A 23338-nucleotide genomic window follows, 5' to 3' on the forward strand; every position below is an offset into this window, starting at 1 on the left:
TCCTAGAAGTGCCATGTTTCTATATCCTGTTGCCAAAGATTATGTAAATGCCTCTGTTTTTCTCCAGCACTTGTAAATATTTTCCCTAGTTCTTAGAAACTCCGTTCTGAGTGCCTTCAGCAGCTGTGGAGTTCAGTAAACTTCTGGAGTTAGGGAGTGATAGGATGCTTAAATGTTTAGGGTGATACCAGAAGGGTGTTTAAAGTGATTTTGGTACATGGTTGCATTCTGCTTTTGCCTGAAAATAGATGTATGTTTTCAACAGTTTTGTTTGGTTATTTTTTTAAAGTTTTCTTTGAATAGTTACCCAATCTGCCTGGCATTTAAAAATTATCAATATTTAGCCCTTTTGTTTTCCTTATGAGCTAAACTTATCTGGATTGAAGATCTTTCAGTTCTGCTTTGCATCACTGGCAGTAGTATGTGCTGTGTATTGCCCATCTGCTGATTGAGTAAGAAGCTAGTAAACTAGGACAATGAGTACTTGGAAGAAAATTTTAAATATTTTACAGCTATTCATGCTGGAAATGAAAACTTGTGCACTGCAATTCTAGGCTTGATGAAATTAGTGATTGGAGTTCATGCCAGAGGAATCTATTTTTTGACTGTAGCTTGTAAACAAGAGTGGTACAGTGCTCACAAAATATTCTAATTCATCACCTGCATTCTCTATTACTTAATTGCAAACTGCAGCAGAGGATTTAAAAACTTCATGAAGTTAATCAACAGAAAACTAAACTGGGAAATGTTATGGATTGATGCATGTTCACATTATACAAAAATATATATGAGAGGGAATAAAAAGTTAAGTAACTTGGGAGTTCATTTTGATGTAAATGCTGTGATAAATTTTTGTGTAAAATCAAAAGATTTTGTGGTTTTGGGCCTCTCAGGACAAATCAGGCCAGGTTTGCAAGGATGGCAGGAATTCTGAGAGGCTCTGGACAAGTACAAAGGTCTTACCTTGAGCTGGTCTGTGCAGAATGAGAATCCAGCAGATACTCAAGATGCATGATTTGAGAATGTTTCCCTACCTATTTTGGCTTTTTTATTTATTAAAGCAATTACAGATTATTGTGAACTATTGCCATTTTTCACTCCTTTCTCCCCAAGAACAGAGGGGAGACTGTGTGCAGCCAGGCTGGGTGGTCCTATTGGAGTACTTCAGCCTCAACTAACTACTTTCAGCATTCTTTTTTCTGGTTCAGATGGCTCAATTGACAAGATATTGTTCTTTTTTAGTTGCCTACATAAAAATGCAGTGGCTGTAGTTGTGTTTTACTTGGCTTGATGTTGCTTTGCAGCTCTCAATAGAATTCTGGCACACTTCTGGGTTTGGGCAGGTCATTGCTGGCAGGATCAGTGCGCAACTCCTTGGCATTTTGGATGCTTGCATTGCATTCAAATGTGAGTCACTGGGGTTCCCTGTGGGTGCTTATTCAAAAATATCATCCCCCAAGAATAAGATAAGATTTGTGGGTGCATATACTTACCTTGCCTCAATGCTGTTGAATGATATGGACTCCTATGGTGTGTGTACCCAAAATTTCCTAGTTAGTAAGTTATGCTTAAGTGCTTTGTAAATATTCAGGTTTCAGTAGATCATATTCTTTGTTTTGTGTAGTTTTATAATCCTTCTATAATGTAGCATCTAAGTCGGAAATGTTTGAAAATAGAAGAAAAATGGTTAGGGTCCATCTACTTGAAATTTTTTTTTTTTTAATATCTAAATATTGGTTGAGATAATTTTGGAAAAAAAGCACCCAACAGCTATACTTCAAAATTGCTTTCAACAGAAGTTTTTACTTCTGAACGGGTTTTCAGCTTGCTGGATTTCATCATGGATGTATAGCTCTCTACCAGTTGTGTGATTCAAACTAACTTTGTGTAGACTGGCAGTTCCTCAAAATTTCTTTTTGTTCCATTGGAAGCACCAGACTAGTGCAAATAATAGCAGAAAATAGGGGTTTGATTCAAAAGCTTTTAAAATAGGTGATGCTGGGGAAATTTGAAGTGAAAAGTCTTACAGAAGAATGTGAAGGTCCTTCAGAGAATATCTTGTGTTGAGATGGCATTTGTTTTAAGAGAGGTTGTGCTTTTGGTCAATCAAATAAGGAGCACTTATATGTAAAATATAACTGTACTTAAATGCTTTTTGTATTAGAAGAGCCTGGGAGTGGTAGTGCAGATTTGACCTGTTTGAGTATGGCATGTCAAAACAAGTTTTACAAAACTGAATAAAGAGAAAAGGTTGTTTGTTGGTGGTGGTTTTTTGTTTTGTTTTGTTGGGGTTTTTTTTGCCCTAGTCTGATCATTGCTTCTGTTTTTTTGTTCCTGGGACCAGAGTGAACTAATGATCATGAGAATGGAGAATGCCCCAATATCCAGTGTTAGGGTGTTTATTTTGAATTCTAGGGTCACTGTTTTGCATCTGTAAGAGGAAGTGAGTAATGAGTTGGAAAAATTAGTAATAAGAGGATTAGGACTTAAGGAGGGGAACATTATGTAGCCAGGTGAATGGATAATGGGCTGATTTACCTTGCCTGTAGCAGATGGAGAGGTGACCTAATGATGACTGTTGGAAATATTAGGGTACTATTGTATGAGGAGAGGTCCTAAACATGTGAAACTAACTGAATTTTAAAAGGGTATAAGCAGCAGAAAAATGGAGACAGACTGTATGGAGTGATAATGACTTGATGTTTTCCTGTTCCTGTTTCAGCTTTGACAAGCAAAGGGAAAATAAGAAAATGGTTAGAAGTATGAAAAATAGATTTTGAAATTTTGTTACCTTTTGGAAGCTCCTGTTTCTTGTATTGCTAGAAATTGTTGAGTATGGGTGTGAATAAATGCTAGCTATGATACAGTGTCTGAAGTCAGAGATGATTTTTTAATTTGTTCTAAAGATCAGATGTTATTCTCAATGCTCTTTCCCTGAAAGGCAGTGTCTGTGCTTACATGTTCTTTTTATGCTGCTCTGGATTTTAATAGCTGTGGACTAGAGAGATCTGGTATTTGAAGCCATTTTCTGCTTCTGGCCTCACACATTAAGACTGCTGACCTTTTATGAGTGATCTAAGGAGGTAAATAACTAAGCAGTGTGTACATTTTCAAAAGAAAATACCCTTACATGTGGCGTAGGTGATCAAGCTTTTGTCATTTATGGAAATGGTATGAGGAGTGTGTTGCTGTCCTTTTGGTCAACTGTGCCCCAAATTATGAGAAGGGAGTGTTGCATCCCAAATGGAAAGCAGTGCAGGCTGTGGAGGAGGAGAATCAAAACATCTGTTTCTAAGTCTGGTCTCTTGTGCTCATCTGGCAAGGCAGAAAGTTTTCCCAGGGCATGGTGTTTCTCTCTGGAAGTCATCTTCCTTTGTTTTCTTTGTTTTGCCTGTCTCCTGAGGTGAGATGCATTTGGGAAAGCAGGTATGAGAAGAGAGGCTTCAGAATGGCTGTCTGCAATTAGCAGTAGCCTTCAAGAGGAGTGGAGTGAAATTGTCAAGGTGGTGCTGCCCATCTCTTTCAGGGAGCCAGGTTACCTTCCTTTCTGTTGCCATGGGAAGCAGTGGCCCTCTCAGTGTATGGCACTCAGAGGTAACTCTGCCGGGAATTACTGCTCAGTTTTTTTTCCAAGGGGAATCACCTTCATATTGATTTAGGTTGCCTTCCTAAGGGGATTTTAAAATTTAGTCTTCAGTAAACCTTGCCAAACCCATCATTCATAAAATCCCTGTAATTCTGTGGATCTGACAGTAGCCATTGCAGGTGTATAAGTGAGTGTGCTACTTCGTTGTAGGATCCTGCAGCACAGCCCCCAAAGGCAGTTCAACAGTGGCTCATCACCAGCCCCTGTGGCTGCCTCCGTGGTTATTTCACCTCCTGTCTCCAAGGAAAACATCATCACCTTTGTGCTGTGTCAGATTATATTGCTGGTAGAGTGCAGCTGGAAGCTTCGCTGAAAATGTGTTCTGAGGATAAATGATGCCTTGTGCAGGCTGCCCTAGAGCAGAGGCTGGGCAGAGCCAAAGAATAAAGCAGGGATTTATTCCCAGGATCTCCTCCATGGATCCACCTTGGGCAGCACCAGAGCCCAGCCAGGGCTGCACCCAAGATGAACCAAAATGGCCCCAAAATGCACGAGCGCTCCCGGGGTCTCTCCCTGGGATCAGTTCTGCTCCATTTGCACCTTGCAGTTCATTGTCCCATCCCAGCTTTAGCCCAGGCAGTCCCACCCTGCTTGTTTTTCTCTCTGCAGCCCACGGGGTTTGTGCTCTGGGGCTGACATTGGCATCATTTGTCCTTGGTGCCCAGCTGGAGCAGGAATTGTTTTGTCTCCCTGCTCTGTGCACAGAGCTCACCATCCCCTCGTGTGAAGCCCAGACCCACCCACTAAAGCAGCACAGAATGTGAAATATAGAAAAGCTAAAACCTGAGGCATCATATGCTCTTGGTTTCCCATCCAAAGGATGTCCCTTTTGGCATCCAGGCATCTGCAGGCAAACTGTTTAGCGTAGCCAAATTCATTGGGAAAACAAAGCGAGTGGGAAGCAATATAAGTGTTTTCCAGATTAAAGTGGGCACCAGCTGGACCCCATAGGCTGGTGGGCAGCTGCAGTGGTGTGGCAGAATGGAAGGTGTCTGGTTAGTAAGAGATGCTTGTAGCTCAGAAGTGTTTTTCTGTTCCGCTGGTGACAGCAGTAAAATACGATCCTGGGTATTCAGCAGTGCACTCATAAGGAAAAGCAAGTGATGTGAGTGGATGCACTCAGTGCAGTCACCCATTCCAGAGCTGGACAGTGATATTCTCCCTCCAGCCTTCCAACTAAGGGTAGTGCCTAATCAACAGACTCGTTCCAGACAAAATGCCAAATGTCAATAGTGTTGCAATGGAGCTCAGAGAGATGGAAAAATTGCTGTTGGATGTGTTCCTGGTGGCTGAGAGCAGGCTTTTCCCCCTCTCCTTCTCTTACCCTCCTCTCCCATAAAGATCAGAGAGGACAGAGGAAAAGTGATAATAATTGTGTTCTGTGGTCACGACTCTGTTTTCACTTGCCCAGTTGGTTCTGCTGCTGCTCAAAGAGTGATTTGGTCTGATATGGGCTCTTCTGTTTTAAAGGATTTGGAAGGAGAATAAAGTAGTTGAGCTGTGCAGTTTAATTACTACCCCTGAGCTGGGCTCAGCGAGGTCTCTGTGCGTGCTCTGAGGCTGTTGCAGCAGGACAGCTTTTTATTTATGACTTTTGCAGCTTCATGCTAAGTTTCAGAATAAACCACCGTCAGCTTAGGCTGGTTTTGTCCCCCCTCAACTTTGTGTAATATACTTGACTTCTTCTTCTCCTTTCTACATGCATTCCTTCAAAATAAGAAAAAAAAAATTCTCATGGCCATAAATTCCCAGAGAGGCTTGTTTTCTCCCTGGCCTTTGTAACTTGGTCCTTGTCACTCCAGGGACTTCTGGGAACACAGAGTGACAGTGACTCTCCCTGGAGTGGGATTTGGAAATTGAATGTTTTCTCTCTGTAGGTTGGGCTTGTCAGTAGGATGGGTTGTTATGGCTCAGTGACACAACCGTTGCATCCCTGTAGACTATTATCTTCCCCTAATGTCAGATCAGCATACAACTTCTGTATGTTTCAAATAGCAGTTAAAAACCTGTATACAAATAAACACATCTCTTAATACAGCTTTTCTTTAAAGCACTGAGCAAGGGGAGAAGTTGTGCAAAACTGACATCTCGGGAAACAACTAAGCAACTGCCTTTTCATGTTCACCCCTTGCTGTCGCATACTTGAAGCTTCTAAATGAGCTTTATCTAGAGTGGGGTGTCTTGGGGTTTTTTTCTCCTTTCACATTGCCTAAAATTCTTGCTCAGTGCTTATTAAATTTTGGGGTTGATAAGTTTAAATGAGAAGCAAAGCTCCCTTAATCAATTGATTTTTCTGTCAGTTTGGGAAGCGTGGTGCGAGAACAAGCTAAAAATGCCTCTGTAAACAACTTCCACTTCAACATGCTAGCAGATGTTATTCTATCACTTTGAACTGTGCATCACTGAAGTGTATTGGGATATCTTAAAATAGTCAGGGGTGGTGGCCAGAAACGGTAGACTTCTATAGATGGTGAGGCTGTTTCGCTGCTGCAGTGAAATAAGCCAGAAGTACATGCTGCCGAGGTCGTTGGCTTGCTCAAGGTCAGCCTGTTCAAAGTCAGCTGCTCTGCTGTGAGCATGCTTACTGTCGGGGGTATATATAAGAGAGTCCTGATAATGTAAGGAATTGCTGTTACAAGTGAATTGGGACACTTCACAATTTCCCCCCCCCCCTCTTTAAAGTCGCAGAGCTGCGGCTGCTGGTTTATTTCCTTATCGGAGCAAACGGAACTTAATGTCAAGATAAGCCTTTGTGGCTTGTGTCTGTGAACAAATTATTTTATTGATTTAGCAAGACTGTGTTTGTACTTTTTGCATACTGTTCATTAATTGTTTTATTGAATTCCCGTTTTAAACTTCTGCTTCATGATTAATGGGGCCGAACAAAAACATTACAAGTATCATCCAGGAGTGGCAATCTTAGCTCATCATAACTTCATGTTTATGTAGCTGTCTGATAACAAATGTATTTTCAATTCTCTCATTATTTTCTGGTCAACATAACCTGGTCTCTAATACCTTATTATTCTCTGTTCATAGAAGCAGAAAACGAGAGTAGATTTTTTGGTAATGCTGTGGTGTTTTGGTTTCATGTTTGGGATTTTTTTTTTAAATTCTGTAGAAAAGAGTGTCAGGGTTACTGTTATTTTGCAAGTTTGGTTTTTTTTTTAATCCTCTCTGAAGATCCATAGGAGAGTCATGAGGATAGGAGTGGATGAAATGTCATCCAGCCTTCATGTTGGGTTTTTTCCTGAGCTAGAGATTTTCTGAGTAACATAACCTGGGATAACACATGGAGCATTTGAAGGTACCTTGTACCTGCTGGAGATTCTAGTAATGTCAGCCCAGATTTCAAGTTAATCCTGATGGCTGGAGCAGCAATGTGAATCAGAAGTTCAGATAAGGGTTCTCTTAGTCTTTAGGTTGCTTCAGTTTAACAGAAGGGAAATTCTTTCATGATTTTCAAGGCAAAAGATCTCTTGGTTCTTGCTATATTTAATTTTTGCTGAGCTTGAATGATAGACCTGTTTGCCACGGCTAAAGTTTTGGGAAGCAGCTTTTATTTTTCACACATTAAAATAGATCTACTGAAATGTGATCCTTTTTTTTTTTCACTGCACTGATATTTAAGACCCAAAGATCTGTTCCTCGTACGTGAGCGTGGCTGTATCAGATTTCTCACTTGCAGAAAATATCAGTGGTAGCTGCAGTGCTACCATTTGTAAATGCTAATGTTTGTAGATATTGTGACAAATGCCTGCTGCTGTGGGGCTCCTGTGAGAATATGGCTTTCCTGGTGTAGGAGCAGGTAGTACTAGATGTGAATCAAGGTGGTGGAAAGCCAAGCCTCTGCTCCAGCCTCTGTCTCCTCTACCTGGCATCCTTGTCTTCAGGGGAGAGGTGTTCTGTGGGTGCAGGCTCCTTCTGCATCCATGGCTTCCTCCAGGAGTGAAGAGGATGGAGCAGATATGTTGGTAGTCTGTTGACTGGAAAATCAAGCAGTTTCAGCAAGGGCAAATGGATATGTGAGCATGTTTAGGGCACTAAACATTCACATGGAGTCAGACCAAAACCAGCAATAAAATACTAGGGAATTAAAAACCAAAACACTGACAAGAAACCTCTTGTGAATTCAGGCACTGATTGGAAAATGGTATTAGTGTCTAGGATAAAAATAACTGTTTGGGATGTAATTAAGTAGAATTCAAGTTTGTATGGCTATAAATGGCCTGAAATGTCTGGACTGTTAAATTTTATACTGTATATTTGAAGGTCCTTGCTCCTACAGTGCTAGCTAATGTTTTCAAGTTTTTTTTTCTTTTTTTTTTTTGGCTGTTATTAAAACAGCTTCTAACAAGTGAAATGGGATTAGAGGGCTGGGAGAAACAAGCCAAAGCATTTCACAGATAAGATTTTCAAGCAGTTGCATTTTGAGACTGATGTTACCTTAAGAACATTTTCCCCCTTTGTAAATACCAAGGATGTTTCAGTTGTCCCAGGATAGGATAGTGCAGCAGTGTCTCACAAAATATCATCTCTTTATGTGATTACCTTTTTTCAGAATTGCACTGTTGAATTTTCATTAGTATTTTTTGAATGCCTTCTTGGATGTTTTTGAGAATGATAGGGTCTTGTAGTGAATATTTAGGTATTCAAAATGTTTAAACCACCTAATGCTTCACAAAGAAGTCTTTCACAAGAGTGCACTTTGTTTCAAGTGTAGTGCACAAAACCTTTTTAATGTTGAAGATTCAAAATTAGTGTGAATTTCAAATGTATTTTAACTGCCCCTGATTGATTCTAGGAATTGAAGTGAAACAGATTTTACCATTATTTTTGTTACTTTCTCTCAACAAAACGTAATTCCCTGATAACTTTCAAACATGCATTTCATGGCTTCTTTGAAAATCTGCAGGCACCACCTCACTTCGGTACAAGGCTTTTGTATAAATATAAGACTATATGAAGCTTTTAAAATCCATATTACTGTTGTTTTATCAACTGAAAAACTGTTAGGGTGTGCTGTAGGTCATTGATCACTTGATACTTGCCAAAAAGATATGCTGGCAAACGCCAGTATATTTACACTAATAGTATGTGGATGTTGTCCTTCGTGCCTTTTTTTTGAACCCCAGTTAATGTTTAAATTTTTGGGCTCCTGATTTTCTCACTCTTTCACTGCTTGCCATCCAGCCAAGATCTAGTTTTTTTTAAAATATAACTTATGCTTTATTTCTGCACATATTTTGTTGAAATGTCTTGAAGTATTCTTCAAAAATACAAAGAATACAGTGTCTCCCCTGAACATCTTCTCCAGCCTGAACACCCCCAGCTCTCTTAGCTGTTCCTCATAGGATTCATGTTCCAGGTCCTTTACCAGCTTTGTTGCCTTTCTCTGGACCAGCATTGTGTGGAGATGCAGTTGATTTTGGACACTTCACCTCCCTGGAAAAGTAGCTAGGAGTAGAGCAAAGGGCCTCAGCATTTTTGGTAACAAGAGCTGGAAAGCAGAACAGGAGGATGTAATTTGTAAATTATATGGTATGGCTGCTGACTGCTTTGGTTTTCATATAGCCCTGAATTATTTCAACAATTTCCAGTAAGAAAGTATTCTTAAATGGAAAGCTTTCCTGTGCACTCAGAGAAGCTGGGACAGCTCTGGAGTTGTCTGACTGTGCTGAGAGACACTAAAAATGACTGGGAGTCTTCTCTCACTGAGTTGACAGTGACCTTTTTCTTTCTGACCAACACCACTCAATCCCTAGTGTTTCCTTGCTTTATGTAATTTTCCTGTTTGATGTAGTGTTTAATATAGACAGCAGTTGTTAAGCTGCTAAAAGCCTACCAAAAAAAAAAAAAAAGGTTAGGAAACTGACTGATATTTAACAAGGGAAAAACCCTGCAACCCTGCAGGGTATTACATAGCAGGATAATTAGGAATTAGCTTGTGTCATTAGTGCCCCAGTACTCCACCCTGTCTGCAGAATGACTGTCCCACAGGGCTGGTTGCTTGTGGAATGGTGCCATGTGTCATTTGGGATATTCAATTTGTAGCCATGTAGTTGCCTTCCTGCAAGAGCAACTTCAGGATTGCCTAAGACCAATTAGCAGTAATTTTAGTATTCCACAATCTCTCTACACACCACTTCTTCTGAGGTTTTGGTTAATAAGTATCTACATATATAAGGCACCTTCTCTTCATGTGTCTGTCCCTAGAAGCATTACAAGACTGTGTACAAATATCATCAAATTACTCTCCACTGACTCTGTTCTAACACAGAGGTATCTGATATAAAATTTAAAGAGCAATGTGAGAACCTGAAATGCAAGGAATTGTTAGAACTTTGGGCTTGTAAGCCAAAGTTAAGGATTAAACACAGGATTTGATTTGAGAACTTGAAAAAGGCTTCTAAACTTAGGTGTTAGAAGCAAGAATGTGAATTTATAGTTTGAAGTAGAGAGATGTTAAATGGAGGAAAGTTGAGAGTTTTAGAGTTTAAAACAAAAGTAGTTACAGAGGTAAAAAAGAAGTTGAAAATGCAGTACTGTAGGTTTGTGTGTCATAACATGATTGGCTAAGAAAGCTTACACTGTAGTATGGGTCTATACGATGAAATATTTAAGGATTGGGTCAAAACCATAAATATCCTTGTTGGCAGTGTTTTGTTGGGCAATAAATCCCTAAAATGTCTTGTAGCTGAGGGTCTTGTGACCTTCTGAACCCAGCAGTGAAGATGTAAGCTGAACTCACCCTTCCTACCTATGTAGAACATAAGAAAATGAACTGTACCATCTAAAAACTCAGAAGTCCTGTTTCTAACTCACTCAAAACTCCTTCAAAAATCCCTGTAGAGAAACCCCCAAACTTAGTGTAATATTTAATTTACTCAATTGGGTGGACATCATGCCCATACGTGGTTTCCCGTTCTGCAGGTACTTTTAAACACTTCAGCGTTTTCATTCTCTGTGTATCCAGAGGACTGAGCTTACGTTAGACTGACTCTCACTGACTGTCTCCTGCAGGCTTGTATGAAATAATGCCAGTGAAATACCCCTTCAACCAGTTTGTTAATCAGTGTGTATAGGTCATGTTCCCCCAAGACATAGAATCTGCATCAATGTCACCATTTCAAAGTAGGTGGTGTAACATGGACGTGGAATGCCAAATGCATAACAGCAACCTCAGCCCTTCCCTCTCCTTTACTGACACAACAAAAAGTCTAATAGAAGTTAATCACTTTATAATTAGTGCTGTTCTCTCTCCAGACACAGGAGACCTGCAATTTCCTAACTTTGGCATGGCCTTTGTTTTGGGTTTCTGTGTTTCTGATGGTGGGGGCCAGGCTGAGGGTGCTCAGGGGAGCCAGAGACTGTGTGACTAAATGTGCACCTCTTGGAAAGCTGGTGTGTTCATTTGTGGTTGCTGAAGTGTGGCAGAAAGCTGCTTTACGTGGTGGTGGTTTATTTGTACATCCCACCACTGAGTGTTGCACACATGGATGCTCTCAGTCCTTCTTGGTCATGAGTTGTGTGGCTTTTGTATTTTAAATATGTATGAAATTGGATGTAACAACCATTTCTCCCTGCTGTTGTGCTTTGATTTTAGCTTTGCTTTCTAAGGTTAGAAAGATATTTTCAAATGTTTTTCCCCTTTTTTTATCTTGTGGCTGTGCCTTCAGAGACAGCTCTTTCCTTTGTGAGACCAAGTTAACATTTTGTCAATTATGTGATTTACATGCTTTGAGGTGGAAGGCAGTACACAAGTCAGTGTGTTTTTAGCAAATCCAAAAGTATGAGTGATTTAATGGCAGTCATTGGAGTGGATTCATTCTGCAGTTTTTAAGTTACAGTAACATAGCTGAATTTTTCTCCTGTATGAGACAATGTCCATTTAGTTCCTCTTAAAGATTCTTCAAATGTTTTGAGTTTTTTATGAGAGAATAGCTAAATTTCTGAAATTTCTCTGGTTATGTTGCACCTCTAGCTTTCTAGTGGTTGAGCTGTGAGGACAAGCAAGAGCACCTGTTTTGGAAATAGACTGTGATCTGCTTGTTGGAGGGGGCACTTGGTGGCCTGCACTTGCACCTCTGAAATGGGTAGTGCATGAAACTCCTGCAATAAGAAATCTGATGTTTGCTGGGTGGGTGGAATCTAGTGGGGATTTTTGGAAAAACTTGAGAGCTGACCTCTGAGCTTTTTTTTTTTTTTTTGTCTGACTGATTAATGTGCATAAAGTGTGCCTTTGTCCCAGTACCACTGAACCTTTGAGTACTTCGACCCAAATCTGACAGGAGATGAAAATCCCCAAGGTGCCAGTGCCAGAGGTACAAACAGCAGCTGCAGAGTAAAGGGAGGATTCAAAGTGACTCCTGCAGGGTGAAAAGGAAGAAGTTGGTAGTTGTCCTTGCTGTTTTGCAGTAGCTATTTGGCAAGTCGCTGTGTGCATAGCTATGGACTAACTCAATAACATGTGTGGTGCCTTTGTATGCTATAGAAAACAAAACAGATATTGAGGGCTGTTCATTGCTGTCTGGGGAGAGCAGTAGTGCAAATTTGAAGAAACAGCAACAGAGAAGTATAATTAAGTCCAGTGGTTGTTGATAGGTTTGTTTACATTTGTGTGGCATGACAGCAGATTCTCTTCTTCAGCAGAATGTGGCACAAGTGCGAGAGGCTTCCTGACTTCTGAAGTGGAAATAGTTTCCTGATGTTGACTAAGAGCCTGTGTTCTTAGTTCTCTCTCCAGCTCATTGCTCAACATTGCTTGCTTCTCATGGCACTGCCACTGCAAGAGGAACAAAAACTCTGCAGATAGAGCAGGGAACTTTAGTTAAAAAAAACAAAACCAAGACAAAGCAGCCATACCCCTGTATATGCAAACAAAAAACCCTCCACCCAGCGACCAAACCAACCAAACAAAAAGCCACAAACCCCCAAAAGCAAAAGACCTGCCCACCCAAAAAATGTATTGGGGAATGGGAAGGGATGCATGCTCAGAGATAGCTGTAGCTGTATACACCTGTACTTCAAGGATTGCCTCCTCAGAGCAGTGTACTGCTGTATTTAATTTTTCTTCTGTTAGGTCCTCTGGCTGGGTTTTTAACCATCCTGTGAAGAAACAAATACCTTATAATGTCTTGCTTGCTCTAACTAGTATGTGGTATCTTGTGCCAAACTTCTGTAGGTCTGAGCCTCTGAGTAAATAGCTGAAAAATTAAAATGAGCCCAGATTGTTCTAAAATACGCTTCGTTGCTTGACATCTGAAATACTGTAATGTGGGATTCCTCACATATTTCTCCTAAGCACTGTCCTGTAACTCTGCAGCAGCTTGAGCAGGAAGGAAAAGTACTTTGTGCCTGTAAATTAACTTCAGTGGGAGTCACATTCCCCTTGTTGATACAGCACGATTAGTTCTGTGCTTGGGGAATTCTTCCATTGCCTGGAATGGTGTGGGTCTAGCAGGAGTGGAGGCCAGTCCTGTTCTGCCTCCTGTTAAACACCCAGGGCTCAGCAGCTCCCAGCTCAGTCCTTGGGCACGGAATGCACCTGGAGAGGCTGTGCAGGAGCAGCTCCCTGCTGCTCCAGGTCGGCAGCACTGTGCCTGGCTAATCTGTGTAATTATTTAGAGTATTTAAGTATCTGCAGTTAAGCAGGCAGGCTTTGCTGCCTTAATAACATCTTACGCAATGGGACCCTTCCCACGCTCCTGGCGGCTCCAGGCTGGGATTTCAGTGTGCGCGAGGGGTGGGAGTCACTGCAAAGGGACTGAGTGCAATTAACAATGTTTTCTGTTGCGAGTCAAAATAGCTTTTTTTTTCTCTAGAATCTCTTGTAAACAGTTATTCCATATTTTTTTTTTTACATTGAATGACCTGTTGCATTTTACTAGAGAGCTGGTAGCTGAAAGGGATTAATACCCTAGGTGTTAATTTATGATGAGGTTTAGCACAGCCTTTTTTGTTTTTTGTCAAACCTAGCTTTTAATTTAAACTGGAATTTAAAGAAAATATTTTAATTTTTTGCGCTTTCCATTTATAATCAGACTAAGTTTCCTATTTGTTTTATCTTTTTCATTAGCTATGGTCTTTTTTGCTTTATTGGATTCAGGTGTTGCTCATCTAAGAAAAATGCAAAAAATCTTTTGTGCTTTGAAACCTGCTTTGTATAATTTGCATAATTGACAACTCATGCTTAGGGGGTGATGTTTTTGATACATTTTAAAATAACAAAAATAAGTACTCGACACATATGTCTGTGATAAACAAATGTATCTCAAGTAGACCTAGATGTCAGTACTATATTATTTCCCCTGTAAAGGGGGACTCTTTCTATGCTCAGTCTCATTATTTTTCCTGTATCAAACACAACCCATTCTGTAAAAGATGGGATGAGGCAGAGGGCTGTCTCTAATAACTTAGGGAAGAATGTAAACTCAAAGATGCAATCAGTGTCCAGCCGCTGTAGCACATTAAAGGTAGTTTTTGCTGCTTCTTTTCTCTTGCCTTTTTTTTTTTTTTTTTAATTAATGACACACTACACTTCTGGCCAGTCCAGTTCTGTTTTATGAAATAGGTTCTGTATTTGTTGTGTGAAAAGGTCCTGATGAGGAGCTGCTGTGTGGTGCAACAGGCAATTTTATTGCATGAGTGACCAGTGCTTTGAAGTGTGATCAGTGGCTGCTGATGTTGCTGAGCCAGACAAGAGCCCAGGAAAACAGGGAGAATTGTGTAGGAAGGATGGGTGACATTTTCCAAGCAGTCCTGTGTCACTACAGTGGGATAGCACTTTTTGCCACTGCAGAATGAGGAAACTGCAACTTGCTTTCCCAGTCCTTTGTGCAGCCAGCACATCAGCCTGTCCATGTAACAAACATGTTTTCTTTGGATTGTGTTCCCTGTGTACTTTAACCTTTTTGGTTATTCCCCTTTGGCCTTTCTGGGGTGGGTTTGGGGCCCTTTATTAGGAAGGCCTGTGCTCTGTCTCCCACCCGGCATTATCAACATCAGGAAACACAGAGTGTTGTTGGGAGATGAGGAAGGAAGGAAGGAAGTTAGACTTCAAAATTCCCCACTTTGGAACCAGTTAGGTTTTTTTATTGTTTTTGTTCCTGTTGCTAAGCCTAACTTTAAAATAAATTCCCTTTATGTGAAGTACAGTAGTTACAAATGATGACGCCACTTGCAGAGTTTTTTTTTATTTCAGTTTCTTTCTGATTTTAGTTAGATGCTGCAAATGGAAATGAGATTTGAAAAAATGAGGGTTCTGCTTGTATTGACATTGTTCTTGATGATTGCATGAAATCAGAGAGGTCAGAAGTTCCTTTTCCTAGTTTACCTCTCTGTTAGCATGCCACAGAAATGTGAGGGTGAGGGCTCTGCAGAGGTGAGTGGCACAGCATGGGGCACATTTTCCAGTGGCATTACCCTGAATGCAACTTAGTGCAGGAAAGGTTATCTTGGAGAAGGTTATTCCTGTTCTTTCCTATCTCACATCTCTGTGTAAAACCTGTGTATTGTGTGTGCTAAGAAATGGGTGGAGAAGTGAGTGTACATATCTGCGGGTTGCTTTTGATAAGAAAAATGTAAACATTTTCATGAGAAGTATTTGCTGAGAATGCAGAGCTGGATTTGCTTTCCCTTGAAAATATCTGAGAGTTGAGTTCCAGGCAGTAGTCAGTTTTCACAGCATCAAAATCGAATCATCTTTAAACTAAAAAAAAAATCACCAACGTTAAAATTCAGATGTTAGGTTCTTGGCTGCTAAACGTATTTAGCCTTCCAACCTGTGACTGATGTATGGTCTAATTTCATTAGAACAGGTAATCCTGTGTCATGCATCTCTTGAATGTTCTTTGCAGCAGTTTTTTTTTAGAGCACTTTGGGAACAAATTCATGATGAGCTTGGTGTAATAGTTGCACACAGGATAAAGAAAATAGCTTATAGGTTTGTTCTGGAAATGATGACTTGACAGTAGCCTCTGGCAGTGGAATTTAGCTATCAATAGTGTGTTAATCCAGTTAAGTAGAGAGCCTTTCATAGGGAAATAAGAGTCATGTGTTCTAGCTAAATAATTACCTTTAAAGTAATCATGCAATTTGTAAACATTGCCTCGATATTTTTGTGATTTCTTTTTTTGACACAGTTATGACACAGCAGTAACTTCTTATTGAAGCAGTGGCGCATGCAGAAGCTTTGGATGCTATTTTTTTCAGAACATTCTTATCTAAAGCTGTGTTGATATGTGTAGGCACTGACTTCATCAGCTAGTTTTTGCCTGTTCCCGTTTACTGTTTAGAAAATACCAAAAGTATGACAATTGTAATGAAGCTTGTGTTTATACAACAGCTCTAAATCATAGCAAGCTTGCATTGAGACACACTGATGATTTGCAGGAGGTTTATGAAGCCTGGTTTACCTGGTTAGTGGGTGTTCCCAGGGGTCAGTTTACACCCTAGAGATCCCCCTGGATCCTCTTCCCCCTCGGGAGGCTGGGTGATGAAATCCCCTAGGAGGAAGAGGAGCCAGTTAAATGCAGGATGAGTTCCTTCACTTAACCCCTGGTGGAACTTTAATCTCTGAATTAGTAGATTTTTAACATATTTTTGTTTTCTGTGCTGAACAGTGAAACAAAACCCACTATGATTTCACTTGTCTTTTATTTCAGTGGGTATAACTGGCACCAGTGGGGCATAAGAAATAAACGACACAGTGAGGTATGTTCTTATTCTGTAGAACAAAGCCTGGTTTTGGTAGTCCTCTTCAATTTGGTAGGCTTGATTTTTTTTTCCTTTTTTTTTTTCTTTTTCTGCTGTTGAAACTGTAATCACTGAAAATTGAACACCCTCTCCCCCTGACCTTGGCAGATAAAGTCTGATGGTGCTTGTTAGGTTGGTTTGTTGTTCCTGGTAGTTTAACATGCTGCTTTGAGGTTGGAAAGGTGATGGAATCTAGTGAATGGAAACCTGTCATCTGCATCCTGTCATCCACAGTTCGTATGAACATAAAATGATATCAGGGATATGCATTTGAGTCTGTTTTTGTCAGCTTTAAAATCATAAAATTGATTTAAAAACACATCTGGCATCTTTGAGAAACCTTCACACCTATAGATTTATAAATCAGTCAACCTGTTTACATCAGGTTTAACTGCTGCAGCTCCATAAATATGTTGTGTTATTACACTTTTAAATTGCAAAACTGATCACTTCTTACTCTATGGAGCTGTAACCACCTTGGGGAAAGCACTTAGTAATCATAATGCACTTTATTGCTACATGACAGTTAATAAGCCTTAAAGTGAATGCTGTAGCATTACATTGGCCATCCTTAGAGGACCTGAAAAGGCAGCAGAATGTAATGTTCTCTGTTTTGTAACAAGGCCATCTTGCCTTTCATTTCCAGGGACGCTTGTTTGAGGTCACTAAGGTAAAGGCCTGTTTCCTTGCTGCCTCACCAAAGCAGCTTTCTGTCTTTAGGTACTTACAGTACCCTACAAGGCTTGATAAGTCAGTGACATTCTGTTTGTAAACTCTAGTGATTTTCACCTTCAGATGAAAATTTATTTCAAAAATGCATCCTTGAGGATTTTTTTGGATGTCTGCTGGATTTTATGTCTTTCTCGGTTGGTTATTTCTGTTTATGTTTGTAAAAATCTTAAATCATAGAATAAGCTGATTTGCCCTAAGGCCATTTCCAGTATCAGAGACAGAAAATAATACTAAGAATAAACAGTTTGTCTCATTCTGAAATGACTAATGAAAATACCTGCATTTATCATTATGCTCTAATGGACTCTTCCTCATAAGGTTATGTCACCAGGCTCTAATTCTCTTCTATTTTGATTTTGATGTAGATCTGATACTGTTCTTGTTTCCAGCTATTTATTCTCAAGGGGCCATTTCTGTAGAAGGCTTCAAGTATTCCAGCTTCTCAGCAATTGTCTGATAATGGATAATTTTGCAGCTCCTTTCCCAGCAGCATCATTAATGTATATGTTGTTTACAGAGCCATGACAAGGCTGGTTGACAGCACCTCTTCCTGGGTAATTGTAAACAAATTTGTAAGCCTGTTTTGGCAGTGGGATTACTGCCAAAGATTTATTTAGTATATTGGCCTGCTTGTGGTGGTTTATGCTACCCTATTCATGGATAATATAAATTCTTGTTCTTGTATAGTCAATACTGTTCACTGATGTCAATTTTAAAATTGCCATTTTGTGAGGAATCTGCCATTTTCCATTCAGGAAAACTGATTATGGGGAAAATAATGTTACACAGAAGTCCCACTGAGCTGATGATTTCACCTATAAACTTTGGGAAGTGTCAGGGACTCAAAAGAACTATAGTACCTTGATGAATTTAGAAGAAAACCACCAAGATTTCCCCCACTAATTGAGGTGTGTGTGTGTAGGGACTGCTCAGACTGCAGGCAGCAGAGTAGGAATGGAGATGGGGGTGGCTGCTTTTGGGAGGTGTTTTTTTCTTTCACTAAGACTTCTCCCCCTCCCAATTTTAGCATATGCAGGTTACACTTATTTTTGTAGCTTGACTTCTTCCTGAAAGTGAAAAGCACAATATAAAACTGCCAGAAAACAAAAAGAGCTTGACTCAAAAGGAAATATTAACTCTGTTAGCAAAGACACAGTAAGGCCAGTGCTAGAAGCTTTACTAAAAAGCAATGACATAATGCAGGGCTGGCCTTTGAAAGTTTGTCCTGTCAATTTGTGGTGTGACAACGTAACCTAAAAATAGTTCCTGGCACTAAGAAAAAGTTGTGCTTTGATTTGAGGATTTGATTTTCCCCCATGGAAAATTCATATATGCTGGAAGCAAACCAATGTGGAATTGTACAGATATCCAAGGAAATCACAACTAGCTTTTTAGTAGAGATTTGTCAGCTGGACTTCAGTTTTCACCTTTTCAAGGAGCAGGAGTTCTTGGTAATACTCCCACTGTGCAGACTCTTAATCCCATAGCCTTTAGGGCAGTGTTCAGGGTTTGGCTATCACATGCAAAATAATCCAACTTCACAATTATTTTATTTTTTCAATTTTTGTTGGTTGCTGATGCTTTGAAAAAAAATTTAGTTGGCATTATCTTGGTTTTGTATTTTGTTACAAGACATTTGAAAGCTGTGCTCAGAATATCACCCTGGGCTAGTATGGTACTTAGATGGATTATGGGTTTTTTAAAGCCCATAACTCAATATGTTGAGGACATATTTGACATATTGATATTATATTAATGTATGTTTAATAGTTCAAATGAAATGACAGTTGTGTTCTTGAAATAACTATTGCTGTTATTTTTTGAAGTCCGGGAAATGTTTATTGCCCCTCACACTTTTCCAGCAGAACCTTGTGGGGGCCTTGTGAAATTCTGTGTAACTCTTTCTCTGCACTCTTGGAGAAGAGCAGGCAGTGAAGATAACTCCCCTTTCACTTTCCTCTTGAAGACAAAAGTTCTTCATCCCCAGCTCAGGGCACTGAGTAGTCCTTGTGCTTCAGCCCAATTTGAGCAGCAGCTCTTCTGTAAATGAGGGGAAAGTTCCTTGTCTATTTGATCCTTGTTGCTTCTGTTATTATTGTCAACAAGTGTGCCTTTTACTAACATGAGTGTCTGGCTATATTGGGAACAGAATGAAGTTTTTAGCCATAACTAATGAGCTACTTACAATTATTAGTGTCCTGGACCAGACTCAAAGGGTTCACTCAGATGAAAGGCTCCCATTATTAGCCATTTATTATCTAGATCTCAATTTTTTTTTTCCTTCACTACCTGTTTTTAACTTCCATTTGCTCACAGCAACATTTTAGCACTCAGCACGATGAAAAAGAATTTTCAGTATAATCTGGTTACCCTGATTTCTTCCTGTAGTGTGGTGGTAGAGGGTCTGGGCTTTAATATTAGATATCAGGCAAGAACTGCTTTAAAAATATCACATTTATATAGTGAGAAGAAGAAATGGGAAAAAATCCCTACCCAATGTTTTAATGTTTGGGTAGATGCATTTTTGAATGTAAATTTATTTCAAAAATCTTTGCAAAGCAGGGCTTGCAGAAAAGCTGGGGCTCTTTGCTGTGGTCACATTCCTGTCGTAGCACATTGGCAGGTCTGATGTGACATCAATTCTGAATGTAATAGATACATAGTTAAGCAGTTTATTTTAGGATCGAAAACTCTTCTAAGAATAGACAGGCTCTCCTTTCAACGGGAAAGGACAAATAAACTAAAATGGAATAATAGGGAAGGAAAAAATAGGAAAAAAAAAGCAGAGAGAAAAAAGCATTTAGGAGAACAATTAAAGAGGGTTTTATTAGGGTTCAAGGCTGGGGTGAAACATTTGGAGGGACCATTGCAGCTGAATTCTTTCAGCAGGCTGTGGTGTAATGGGATGGGCTGGAAGGCTGAGGTCTTAGCAGTCTAGCCTACCAAAATAGACCTGTGTAGTTTTCCTATTAGCACTCCATAGGTTAAATTTATCAGGAAGGGGAAAAAAAAGAAAAAATTACCTTTAGATCTTCTACAGTAATTTTTTAGCTCTGTCAGAACATTACCAGGTGTTTTTTTTTGTCATGCCCCAAAGCTGAGGTGCTGCTGTGTTTCCCCATGGATGTGTCAGTGGGGTTGCTAAGCCATGGGTCAGGATGAGATTTGTTCTGGTGGTGTCATGTTTACACCACGGGTCTAATCATAGAAATTTGTATGGGAAAAACTCAGCAAGTCAGCCACTGAGTTCACTTGCCAGAGCATAAATAACTGCAGCAGAATTCAAATTCAAATTAAGATTGTTAAGTGTTGGTGTGTACTGTGTGTTGGGTGTGTTTTTCTGCAGTGTTCCCTGGAAGTTAGAGAGTCCCACAGGACATTGAGCCAGACATGTATGGGTATTAATATAACAGAACATTTAGTGACTAGAAACATTTAAAAATATTCTTATTCACCAAAAGATTTCTACCAGTGTAACCTTGAGAAAGCAGATTTATTTTCATGTGTGTTAATTCATCCTCCCCAGTTGTTGCTCTGTAGGTTTTCTGTAATAACTTTATTTTTTCTTACTATTCTTTCTAATTTTTTGTGTTTCATTTTGCAGCTGGCATAGGTACCAAGTGTCTAGATAGCATTTTAGAAACGGGAGTATCCAAAGGGAAATGAGATTCTGGTGTTCCATTTATGCAGTGAACAGGACATGAACCTCCAATGTGGAGCTGTGGCATCAATACATGACATTTTGCAAGACACTACTGTTTAAATTGTATGTGCTTTGAATATTTGAATTTTAAGTGATAATGTTGCTGTTAATAGATTTTTTGTGGGTTTTTTGGTTGGTTTTTTTTTGTTTGTTTTTTTAATAGCTGCTTAAAATAAAGTAATACGTTATGATGCGCTTAATTTCCTGACATAACAGCAACATCCTCGTGTTCTCTCTTTTTTCTTTTTTTTTTTTTTAAATGAAGTGTGCAAGTAACAGAGGCCCTCATGCTAATCAGTCATATTAGAAAATAATTCCTCTTTCCACTGCTGGGTTTTTTTACGGCAGGATCTGTCTGCTTGCTTCTTTAGCACCACCATACCTTTTAACCCTAAGCCCAGTTGTGGGACTGTTGTCATCAAGGGCTAAAACTCAAAAAAACTGATTTACAAGGTCTCGGCATTCTTGACAAGGATGTTAAGAACAAATACTGCTGTGCTTTTTACTCTTTTGTAGGAACTCTCTACCTGTTCTTCAGCTGATGTGTTTGGGCGCTGCAAGTCCATAGGGTTAGAAATTGTTATTCCCACAGAATCAACAATAACAAAGTAAAGTAGGGAGGGAATTAAGTTCTGACATGTCTGAGCTGTGAGGCCTTGAAACATCCCACGCTGTGCTCTTCTCTTGTCCTCCTCCAGGGCTGGAAATGTGTGTTTGATCCTCTCCTTGGGTGGAGGTCAGCTCGTGCTTGCCAGCAGCCCCACAGCCACTTGCGCTTGCCTTGACTGCAATCGCTGTTCCAGACAAGATCATTTCAAGTCTGGTTTTCTTCAGAAATAATCTGGACAATTGAGCAGCTCATCTCGGGGCTTTGTTTTGTACAAAAGCTCTGTATGAGATTTTGGATGTTCTCCTTGTCTGGGCAGAGGCAATGTCTGTGTGACCATCTCTTGCAGCCTTCGACCAGGGAAGGATAAAGCACTGCAGGGTGGTCCCACAGTTAGGAGTAAATCCTCCATCCACACAAATAGTATTGTCCAAATTCAGTTATATTGGTAAGTAACCTCATTTGACACTTAAAATATTGACACTTGGCTATCCAAAATGTAAATGTATTAAATAGCAGGCTTTATTTATCAATAAAGCATTTGAAGAGTTTCTATCTACACCATTCTGTTCATTCTGTTGCTGCATCAGTATCTACTTTGCTTAATTTTCATGTAATTCAAAAACTGTGTAACCTATCAAGTGTATAAATAAATCACTTGGTAAGTCTTTTCAAGGAAAATCAAAGTCATGAAAAGGCAGAAGCATAAACATCTGGTTTTAATAAAATCAACTCCTCCTTTCACAAGAGATAGTGGATAATTAGAAAAGAGCCTGCTGAAATCACTTATTTTATTCTCATCTGAATAAATCAAAGATGAATAACTAAATGATTATCTTCAGTGTTTTTGATATGGGGTTTGTGAAAGTATATTAGCTTAAAATTTGTGCTTGCTCTTTCAAAACAAAATTTTTTTCAGTATCAGGGACAAGGTCTAGAATAATTTTTGATTTTTTTTTTGAAGAACATACCTAGGATTTAATTTTTTAAATCTCATTTAATTTCTTGGTTGAATTTTCTTTTTTTTCTTTTCCCTGTTCAGTTATGAGCCATAAGTTCTAAAGAATTTTTTTGCAGTGATTGCTTCTTTTTTTAAGTAGCCACATACATAGGCTGCTTTCTAGATAAGATTTTTAAATCCTTCTCTAGGGTAGATCAGGGTTCAAAGTTAAAGTGGCAGCTGCATGTCAGTCTTGTATGTTATATATATATCCATATCTATATCTGACTGGGAGGTTCTGGAGGTTCTGAGGGGAATTAGGTTTTTTCTAGCTATTGAGCATGCATAGTCCTAGGAAAATGTTTTATTAGGCAAAAATGAGGTTTTGTCATTTCTGTAGAAAAACTCATCCCGTGGCCATAGGATTTTACAGGAGGTACAGAGACTGATTTCCCTTTGTCTTCAGTACCACTTCCTTTGCACCAAACTTCTTCAGAGGAGGAATGAGACTAGGAATGAGGGGGTAACTTCCCATATCAGCTTGAACATAATTATTCTCACAGCATTTTAAGGTACTGAATGGCAGAGTGGTGAAATTGATTCTTTCCTGCTACCTCAAAGACAAATGTACCCCTATCCAGCTTAGCTAACATTTCCTGAGTCGGTGTCTGAGCACTTATATTTTTGATTTCCAATTCCTCTTGCATTAGAATTTTAGGAAATACTTCCATATCAGAGTCTGCTACTTATGTACTTCCTAATGCCTAATCATGGAAGAGTTAAAAGAACCCTATAGAAAACTACAACAGCTAGGAGTGTGAATGTAAACTGTAATTCAGTTTTTGATTGTTGATTTGCAGCAGTGTTCCTTCCAAAGAATGGGGAGGAAGGCTTGTTGTCTGGCATGGTGTACCATACCTGCATTTCTAAGATCAAATATATGTTAGCACATGA

At 39.5% G+C, this 23338-nt stretch overlaps 1 protein-coding gene across 4 annotated transcripts in view; it reads left to right on the forward strand.

The window, feature by feature from the left end:
- The window catches only part of HIPK3 (homeodomain interacting protein kinase 3), a 69386-nt gene that overhangs the window by 18292 nt on the left and 27756 nt on the right, over nucleotides 1–23338 (forward strand). The gene's annotated exons all lie outside the window — the stretch shown is intronic.

This window comes from Fringilla coelebs (genome assembly GCF_963513975.1).
Source record: "Fringilla coelebs genome assembly, chromosome: 6".
Taxonomy (NCBI): Eukaryota; Metazoa; Chordata; class Aves; order Passeriformes; family Fringillidae; genus Fringilla; species Fringilla coelebs.